The following is a 7,515-nucleotide window of genomic DNA, read 5'->3' as shown; positions in this document are numbered from 1 at the left end:
CATTGTACTACAACTATGTAGATGTAGCCCTTCGGGAAAATGGATGAAGGGTACACAGCGCCTCTCCATACTATCTCTGCAAATCCCTGTAAATCTATAATCATTTCATAAAAAGTTAAAAAAAAAAGATCATTCAAACTTAAATCAACTCTACAAGAAACCCAAAGGGGTTGGTATTCTGAGCCTGAGTGCTATGTTTGCCACGTCGCTTCTCCATTGAGGAATGAAGTGTGGCACCTTGCAAAAGTGTCAGGGACTCAAGATTCGATGCTTTGTGCTCCTGAGATTCCAAGCAGCTTTTAAGTGTTTGGTCCCCAGCGGGGTCCGAAGTTCTGCATACTGCTGCCTCACAGCGCCACACCTGTCTGCACACCCAGGGGCAGGCTGGCTGCCCTCTTTGGAACCCTCCTGTTGAGAAAATTCCTCGTGTAGAAGAATAATTTCCAGTAGAACAAGAACCGGGAAAAGTGAAGCGTGACTGCAGCTTCATTGAACAACGTCTCCCAGTGGAACAAAGCTTTCCAGCCTCTGGCCACATTCCACCTCCTATACTCGGGAAATTCTCTCGTAGGTGCACCTGGTTCCGATAAGCTGTGCAGATTTTCTCCAAGCCACACCTTGGTGTGTCACACCCTGTAAACTTGGAGTTTCGTGGCTTTAGGTGAGTAATCAGTTGGCTGAGCCATGATGGTTACAGGGCACACTATACTTTAAGCCCTTTAACTGAAAGGGAGAATAAATGGAGAATTGTGTACCGGTGCTCTCGCTGTCTGAGTTACTCTGTTTCACTCAGTCCCCATTCTGGCAGGCCACGTGCTAGGCAATGGAATACAGAAGTGGATAAAGCACTTGCTGTCCCGCCTGCATGGAGCTGGGTAGGGAAAACAGACATTAAGCAAATAAACACAGAGAAATGTGTAGCAGTCCATGCCTTCCGGAACTTACTGCCAAGAGAGCAGTAGCAGAAAAATAAACCAGGCAAGTTCCAAGGAGATCGGGAAAAGCTCCTCTGGAGGTGTCCCTTCAGTGAAGAGAGCCGTGATGGATGCAGAAGGATGGAAATGTGCTCCGGGTGGAGAACCAATGTGGGCAAGGAGTAGTTCGAAGCTTTGCAGGACTGAAAGTTGGCTGGCTTGGGTGCCTGCAGGCTATGGTGAAACCCCCTGGGCTGAGCTACACTTCTGGTGGGGTGCAGAATAAGGTTTGGGCCTGCCCTTATGGAATTGCCAAGCCCCAAGGGAAAAGGAAAATGGACTTCAAGGAGATGTGCTGTTTTCAATCTACGAAAGGGTTAGCCGGTGTTGGCAGACTGAAAATATCACCAAAAGGTCTGACCAGCCTCTGCAGCTGTTATACATTACCGAGGTACAGAGGTCTGGCCTTGAATATCTTATTTTTTTTCTCTCCCAATAGTCTTGCTTTAAAATAGAGGAGGCGAGAAAAAAACCAACAACAACCAAAACAAACAAACAAAAAAAACTTAAAAACAGTCTTGTTTACTTTATCCAAGATTAAAGAGCTTGAACCGATTTGGACAGTCTAAATGGATTTTTAAGTGCTTTATGGGCAAGTACTCTTAATTGCTAAAATGCTAGACTGCGCTTCCATGACTCTGTGCAGTGCTTCTGTTGGCTGGGTTTGCTTACTTCTCTCCTGTTAGAGGTCAAAAGCTAAATCTCAAATTAGGTTTTAATTTCTGAAGCTGAGGATTGAAGCAAATTCTCCAGAAATGTGTCATACTTAATTTTTCTTCCTCGGGTAGGCTAGTGCGAAGCCTGACAACGTCTTTAAATCAACATTCAACCCATGAGAAACCAGTATAGTGGGTGAAGGGCAGGAGAGGGACAGATCATGGTCCGTGTGCTTTGAAGAAATGGAACCACCACAGAGAAGTGTAGGAATGGGGCAAATTAGAATGACTAGCCTCTGCCTCTGCTTCCTTTCACCCATCTTGGAAGCAGCCTGGGATGGTGGAGACTCGGGTTCTGAGTGCCGATCCTCATGTGGTGCTAAGGGGACTATGTGACTCTGGGTGGGACACTTTACCTCTTTGAGTCTCAGGTTCCTCACTTGCCTCAATGCTTGGCTACCAACTCTAAATCACGGCCTTGAAAGCTCAGGCAGTCCCCAAGTTCTTAGAGTCAACAGATTTTTGTGAGAGTGCCTGCGCGAGAGATACAAGTCCCAGATGGCTGGCTCTGTTGGAGGCTGGAGTCACCCACCAGACGGGGCAGGCATTCACTCTGGCTGTCCAGGCAATGATTCCTGAGCAATTTCACTGACGGGTGACTCAGCGTTCATTGTTCTCTGGAGAACAGAGCCAAGGCCTATCCTAGAAACCTCTAGGGGACACCAAGGGAGCCAAAAGCCAAACTAAGAAGCAAGCACGGCTTTGTCAGTTAGGCACTGGGGGTGTACGTGGTGGGTGGGCAGTGCTTCCGGCCCTTCAGAGGGTCTCGCAGTCTAGCAAGGAGGCAGACGCGACTCTAATCAGAATGTGAGATGTGGTGGGGGAGCAAGGCGGCAGAAGACTCGTTCCCATAACCGAATGGGCAGGGAGCTGGCTGAGGATACAGTCTGAGCCAGGCCTTGAAGGATGAATGAACCCAAGAGGATTTCAGAAGAGGGTTGGGGAAGGGGCCCTAAGCTGAGGCAGCTGCATTTCCAGGTGTACATGGTGTACAGACAGATGTTGTGTCTGGGGCAGCGAGTTCCGTGTGAACGAGCTGTTGAGTATTGTGGGTACGACCCAGAACGAAGTGGGGATTGAACGACCTGTATTTTGTGTGTAGGCACTTGTCGGACGCTTTTTCATCATCAGGGTAACTCCGTAAAACTGACAGAACACATATTGATATGGATCTCTTTTCATTTCTTTTTTCATTTATTTAAAGTGTAGCATGGGATGTTCGTTCAATCTTTGTGTTCAGATCAGGAAAAATCAAGAAATTTGTCTTCAGTTATGAGTTCAATTTTTGCCTTGGTTTTCTGCCCCAGGGAAGGCAATGATTCTTACCATGGATTTTAGTTCTGTATCCTGGATTGCTACCGTCCCTCTTAGCATTTTCATCTCTTCTCTTAACTTTGTGTTTTGAAAGCCAAACCTGTCTGCCACATCATGGATGTGATTTTCTGCAGTGTTGGCTCCTAGGGGTGGATTAGGGATGGGGGAGAGGATCGTGAAGGGACAGAGCAGAAATTCTTGGGAGATTTTTTCTTTTTTTGGTAAGTAGGAATACTGGGATTTATGCCAACTCCAACCCCAAAGGGCATTTCTGAACCTCATGAGACAATTTCTCAAGTTTGCCCTCCACATCACTGATCTCATTTTCCATAGTACTTGATTTTTTCTTACTGTCCCATTCCTCTATTTCCTTGGAAGCTCCTTGAATCTCCTCAGACCTGAAATCTGGCAGTGGGTTAATAATGACAACCCATAAACTAGTGGTTCTCAACCTTGACCACACGCTATGTTTGCCTTCATTTACCTAGGAAGATTAAAACCCATCAATATCCATCCCCAACCTAGACTTTGCCGGGGTGGGGCCTGGGCACTGGTATATTTCCAGAGTGATTCCAGAGTATTGCCAAGACTACGGAGAGACAGTGTACATGAAACACGACCCCCTTCCATCCCAGTCACCATTCCCACCAGCAGCATTCCATGTGGGGACCACGCCTCCCTACTCACACCAACACCACTGTCTCCACTCTTCCATCCAGCTGCTCTCAAGAAGTCTTCATCTCTCCAAGCAGAATATAATGAAGTGGAGACAACAGTCGCTTTAATGACTGTGTAGTCTGAGGACCGCATCCTAGTTTCCTGAGCACTTGTGTTTTTTGATCAGAATCTCACAACGTGAGAAACACAAAAGTTTTTGTTGGCTGCATTTTTTATGTCTTTTTGTACAGCATTCTGTATCCACAAATGCTCCTCCTTTCTTGCAGATTTATTTGGTCACACTTGAACACTTCTGGGTGTGTCAGATTTCAAATCCATGGCAGGATCTAAGAGCAATCTGGAGAAGGTCATCATATTCATGTTCAACATTGACCATCACCCCTCACAGAGTGCTCTAGCTGAAGATTCATGTGAGAAAGATGATTTTGCCCATAATGATTATGTCTGGTTCCCCCAAATCTTTAGGCTTATAAAAATTTGGACTTATGCACTCTCCTTACTTTTCAGCTATATGATATCACATTATTTTTGCTCCCTTTCTATTGACTTTTACTCACTCATTTCAGAAAAGATTTACTGGTCACTAAATCATGCAGGGCACCATTGGGGATACCTAGCAGTATCAACAATATATCTGCTTCCAAGAGCTTCCAAGTTTCTTTAGGAAGATACACACAGACACATAGAACAAGTTAAACTCACAGGTACCACGCTTAGTCACCAGCAGTGTATGGTATGCCTTGTGCCCCTGGGGAAGCCTGCCCCTCTCTGTGCCATGTCACAACTGTGAATTTTGGCTATGTGGGTATGGGAGCCCTGAAACTATGTAGTCAGTTTTTTAGGGCTATGGTCTCACAGCCACAGTGCCATTCAGGCAGACATCTCAAGAGTAGGTTAGAGGTAAGGGAGTTGCAGCAAGGCATGCATCTTTAACATTTCTAATAAGGAAATTCTAATGTTTCTTTTCTTCCCCATTCTTATAAGAATGTGTGTCTATACTCCAAAGATTCAACAGAGTCTATGCTAGAAGTCATTGAGCAATCTATTCCTTTTCAGCTCAGTGGAGTGTTTGATGATAGAGCCCTCCCTGTCCTCTAGGAAGGGAGAAAATTATTTTTGTTTGCTAATGATCTGAGATGTGGTTTTAATAGCTTTTCAAGGTTTACTGTGGAAGTAACAGGTGACGTTTCATATGACGAGAAGGGAGGTCAGAGGATGAGCAAGGGAACAGAGCTTTAGACATGGGCCATGATGGTGGACAGTTGTCCCTGAAGGAGATCTTCTGTTACAGAGTCCTTACCAGTCTCCTGCCAGCACATCTATCAACTCTCCTGAGAGGAGAAGTCAGGGCAGAAGAACACAAACCAGATGCAAATCAAATGAGATCCAAGATCTGTAGAGGACTAGAAATAGCAGTGAGCTTCTAACTTCTAATGCATCAAGTAAAACCTAAATGGATGGACTTCCAATTAAAGTTGACCACATGTTTACTATTTCTTTTTCCTATAACCCCATCAAAGGATTGTAAATGAATTTTAAAAAGGAAAAAACCCACCAGGTCCAAAAGACTGTAGAAGAAACAGCAGCAGATGAGAGTTCAGTAGATACTTGGAAGTCAAAAAGTGGGTGGAGCATGGTAGAGCCAATTCACTCCACAGAACTGGACTCATAGGCACCAGGGGCAGCACTGTGGCTGGAACCAGATGGACTGACTAAAGCGATCTCCACCTCAGCTGTATTCCTCTCCATCCCACAGTGTCTGGAGGAAGCCCGGGAGATTGATTTGGAAAGACTTACACCAGAGACAGCCAAGGGTGGGAAGTAATGAGCTTAACTAGAGGAATTAAGTGAAAGTTTTCATCCTGCACAGAAGGACTTCCCCCACAGCCTTCCTCAGGGGGCTGGTGGTCAAGCATGGACTCCTCAGGACAGACTGAAGCAATAACTTCTGGAGAGGATAAACAGCCCCAGACTGAAGAGTTAACATGAAGTAAAGTGGGAATGTATTGCTGTTGGGTCTCATTACTCACACTGCTATCATATGGGTATTATTGATTTGTTCATTGCACCAATAATGAGTACAGAAGTGAACACACACCAAATTTAGAAGGTACTGTTTGACCCTGGGTCAAGGGGTGTTGAGGCTAGAATGACATCCTAAAAACGACTTCATGAAGATAGCTCAAGGTCACTCAAATGGCTTTTTAGATATATATAAGAACTGTGTGACCTAGAGAATTAAGTATAAAGGACTGTGAGAATGTTGCTTCCCTATGTTTTGGAACCCATGATATAAATGTTTCAAGTTAAACCAATACTCAAACATCTTTGATGCTATAAAAATGGTGATTTCATATGGTTCAACCTACTGAAGAGGGGCTCGATATGACAGTATGGGTGGAGAAAGGGATTTTTCTGGTTTCTGCAGCTCCAGGTATCATGCCCTAGCAAAATCCCTAACAAGAAATAACCTTGGTTACTTGGGGCAGAACTGGACTTTTAGTGGGTATGCACTTTAAACCACAATAGGATTTAGAAATAAGGATAGAAAGGCTTAGAGAATAAAAAATCATTGTATTGATATTTTTTCTTAGAAGGAATATTTTGTACTTGGTATTTTAGGTATTTATAATGCTGGAATTTTAGGTATTTATAATGATAGAAATTGAATTTATAATTAATAATTATAACTAATAAATGAAAACCTTGAACTCAAATTTACAATGTATATTAAAGGATGTACACTCTCACCACTTTTATTCAAAACAGTACCGGAAGTCCTAGCCACAGCAAACAGACAAGAAAAAGGAATAAAAGGCATCCAAATCGGTAAGGAAGAAGTAAAACTTTCACTCTTTGCAGATGACACGATACTATACATAGAAAACCCTGAAGACTCCACTAAAAAACTACTAGAACTGATAAATGAATTAAGTAAAGTTGCAGGATACAAAATCAATATACAGAAATCCATTACATTTCTATACACTAAAAATGAAGCAGCAGAAAGCAGGAAACAACTTCATTTACAATTTACAATATTTTTGCACCAAAAATAATAAAATATCTAGGGATACCTTAATCAAGGAGGTGAAAAACTGTACTCTGAAAACTGTAAAATACTGATGAAAGAAATTGAAGACAACACAAACAAATGGAAGGACATCCCATGCTCACGGGTTGGAAAAACAAATATTGTTAAAATGTTCATAGTACCCAAAGCAATCTACAAATCTAATGCAATCCCTATCCAAATACCAACAGGATTTTTCACAGAACTAGAACAAAGAATCCTAGAGTTTAGTGTGGAACAACAAAAGACCCCAAACAGCCAAAGCAATCTTGAAAAAGAAAAACAAAGCTAGAGGCAAAACAACTCTGGACTTCAAGTTATATTACAAAGTTATAATAATCAAAACAGTATGGTACTGGCACAAAAATAGACGTATAGATCAATGGAACAGAATAGAGAGCCCAAAAATAACCCACAATTATATGGTTAATTAATCTTCAACAAAGGAGGTAAGAATATGCAATGGGGAAAGGACAGTCTCTTCAACAAATGGCGTTGGCAAAACTGGACAGCAACATGCAAAAGAATGAAACTGAACCACTTTCTTACACAAAAATAAACTCAAAATAAACTAAGGACCTAAATGTGAAACTATAAAAAATCCTAGAATAAAGCACAGACAGCAAGTTCTCTGATGTCAGCCATAGCAACATTTTTCTAGATATGTCTCCAAAGGCAAGGGAAACAAAAGCAAAGATGAACTACTGGGACTACATCAAAATAACAAGCTTCTGCACAGCAGAGAAAACAACCAACAAAA

This window comes from Zalophus californianus, chromosome 1, assembly GCF_009762305.2.
Source record: "Zalophus californianus isolate mZalCal1 chromosome 1, mZalCal1.pri.v2, whole genome shotgun sequence".
NCBI lineage: Eukaryota > Metazoa > Chordata > Mammalia > Carnivora > Otariidae > Zalophus > Zalophus californianus.
The sequence above is the reverse complement of the archived record's forward strand: the minus strand, read 5'-3'. Positions refer to the sequence as shown.